Source organism: Arachis hypogaea, chromosome 11 (assembly GCF_003086295.3).
Source record: "Arachis hypogaea cultivar Tifrunner chromosome 11, arahy.Tifrunner.gnm2.J5K5, whole genome shotgun sequence".
Classification (NCBI taxonomy): domain Eukaryota; kingdom Viridiplantae; phylum Streptophyta; class Magnoliopsida; order Fabales; family Fabaceae; genus Arachis; species Arachis hypogaea.
In genome coordinates, this window is record NC_092046.1 from 14,369,687 (window position 1) to 14,372,689 (window position 3,003).

Consider the following 3,003-nt stretch of genomic DNA (forward strand, 5'->3'; position numbering starts at 1 on the left):
TCAGCTTCATGATTGCACCAAGAAACTTGGCAGTTTGCTCTTTAGTGACATCCTCATTCTCTTCAGAAGAGGAATACTCATCAGAGCTCATGAAGGGCATAAGGAGATTCAATGGAATCTCTATGGTCTCTAGATGAGCCTCAGAGTCCTTTGGTTTCTCAGAGGGAAGCTCCTTATTGATCACTGGACGTCCCAGGAGGTCTTCCTCCTTGGGATTCATGTCCTCTCCTCTCCTCACAGGTTCGGCCATGGCGCTTATGTCAATGGCCTTGCACTCTCCTCTTGGGTTCTCTTCTGTATTGCTTGGGAGAGTACTAGGAGGGATTTTAGTGATCCTTTTACTCAGCTGGCCCACTTGTGCTTCCAAATTTCTAATGGAAGACCTTGTTTCATTCATGAAACTTACAGTGGCCTTAGATAGATCAGAGACTAGATTTGCTAAATTAGAAGCATTTTGTTCAGAGTTCTCTGTCTGTTGCTGAGTGGATGATGGAAAAGGCTTATTATTGTTAAACCTGTTTCTTCCACCATTATTAAAGCCTTGTTGGGGCTTTTGATCCTTCCATGAGAAATTTGGATGATTTCTCCATGTTGAGTTATAGGTGTTTCCATAAGGTTCACCTAAGTAATTTACCTCTGCTATTGCAGGGTTCTCAGGATCATAGGCTTCTTCTTCAAAAGAAGCCTCTTGAGTACTGTTGGATGCAGTTTGCATTCTATGCAGACTCTGAGAAATCATATTGACTTGCTGAGTCAATATTTTATTCTGAGCCAATATGGCATTCAGAGTATCAACTTCAAGAACTCCCTTCTTCAAAGACGTCCCATTGCTCACAGGATTCCTTTTAGAAGTGTACATGAACTGGTTATTAGCAACCATGTCAATGAGTTCTTGAGCTTCTGCAGGCATTTTCTTTAGGTGAATGGATCCACCTGCAGAAGTATCCAATGACATCTTAGATAACTCAGACAGACCATCATAGAATATATCCAGGATGGTCCATTCTGAGAGCATGTCAGAAGGACACTTTTTGGTCAACTGTTTGTATCTTTCCCAAGCTTCATAGAGGGATTCACCTTCTTTCTGTCTGAAGGTTTGAACATCAGCTCTAAGCTTGCTCAGCTTTTGAGGAGGAAAGTACTTGGCTAAGAAAGCCGTGACCAGCTTATCCCAAGAGTTCAGGCTGTCTTTGGGTTGAGAATCCAACCACAATCTAGCTCTGTCTCTTACAGCAAAAGGGAAAAGCATGAGCCTGTAGACTTCAGGATCTACTCCATTAGTCTTAACAGTATCACATATCTGCAAGAATTCAGTTAAGAACTGAAAAGGATCTTCAGATGGAAGTCCATGAAACTTGCAGTTCTGCTGCATCAGAGAAACTAACTGAGGTTTCAGCTCAAAGTTGTTTGCTCCAATGGCAGGAATGGAGATGCTTCTTCCATGTAGATTGGAATTAGGTGCAGTAAAGTCACCAAGCATCTTCCTTACATTATTATTATTTTCGGCTGCCATCTCCTCTTCCTGTTCGAAAATTTCTGAAAGGTTATCTCTGGATTGTTGTATTTTAGCTTCTCTTAATTTTTTCTTCAGAGTCCTTTCAGGTTCTGGATCAACTTCAACAAGAATTCTCTTATCCTTGCTCCTGCTCATATGAAAAAGAAGAAGGCACAGAAAAATAATAATAATAATGGAGATCCTTTATACCACAGTATAGGGATTCCTGTGTGAGTGGAAGAAGAGGGGGAGACAAATAATGTAATATAATGGAAGAAACACAACTGTGAGGAGGCTAGAGATGTGAGATGAGATGTTAGGATATGAATGAATAAATAGAATAAGATGGGAGAGAGGGAATTTTCGAAAATATTTTTGAAAAAGAGTTAGTGATTTTCGAAAATGGTTTTTGAAAAATGTTAGTAATTTTCGAAAAATTTTTGATTTAAAATTTAAATTAATTAATAAATTAAAAAGGAATTTTGAAAAAGGGGGAAGATATTTTTTGAAAAAAGAGAGAGAGAGAGTTAGTTAGGTGGTTTTGAAAAAGTTAAGAAACAAACAAAAAGTTAGTTAGTTAGTTGAAACAAATTTTGAAAAGATAAGAAGTTAGGAGGTTAGAAAAGATATTTTGAAAAGATATTTTTGAAAAAGATAAGATGAGAAGATTTTTTTGAAAAGATATGATAGAAATTAGTTTTTGAAAAAGATTTGATTTTTAAAATCACAATTAATGACTTGATTCATAAGAAATCACAAGATATGATTCTAGAACTTAAAGTTTGCATTTTTCTTAACAAGCAAGTAACAAACTTCAAATTTTTGAATCAAAACATTAATTGATTATGTTATTTTCGAAAATTTGATATAAAAATAAGAAAAAGATTTTTGAAAAAGATTTTTGGAATTTTCAAAAATAACTAAGAATTTTGAAAAAGATTTGAATTTTGAAAAAGATTCTGAAAAAAGATAAGATTTTCAAATTGAAAATTTGATTTGACTCATTGGCAATAACTTGATTTTTAAAAATTTTTGAAAAAGTCAACTCAAATTTTCGAATTTGATGAGAGAGAAAAAGGGAAAGATATTTTTTTTTATTTTTGAATTTTTATGATGAGAGAGAAAAACATGAAAATTATGCAATGCATGAAATTTTTAGATCAAAACAGTGAATGCATGCAAGAATGCTATGAATGTCAAGATGAACACCAAGAACACTATGAAGAACATGATGAACATTCAAGAACATATTTTTGAAAAATTTTTAATGCAAAGAAAACATGCAAGATACCAAACTTAGAATTCTTTAATGCTTACGCATTAAGAATTCAAGAATGCATATGATAAACATGAAAAGACACAAAACAAAAAATCATCAAGATTAAACAAGAAGACTTACCGAGAACAACTTGAAGATCATGAAGAACACCATGAATGCATGAAATTTTCGAAAAATGCAAGATGCACATGCAATTGACACCAAACTTATGATATGACTCAAGACTCAA

General features: G+C 34.5%; 1 non-coding gene across 1 annotated transcript; it reads left to right on the forward strand.

Annotated features, from left to right (window-relative positions):
• The first annotated feature begins 1,013 nt into the window (after positions 1-1,013).
• On the forward strand, positions 1,014-1,117 carry LOC112725004 (small nucleolar RNA R71). Its single transcript, XR_003164137.1, has one exon. It is a non-coding gene; the product is annotated as a small nucleolar RNA R71 (small nucleolar RNA).
• Positions 1,118-3,003: the final 1,886 nt, after the last annotated feature.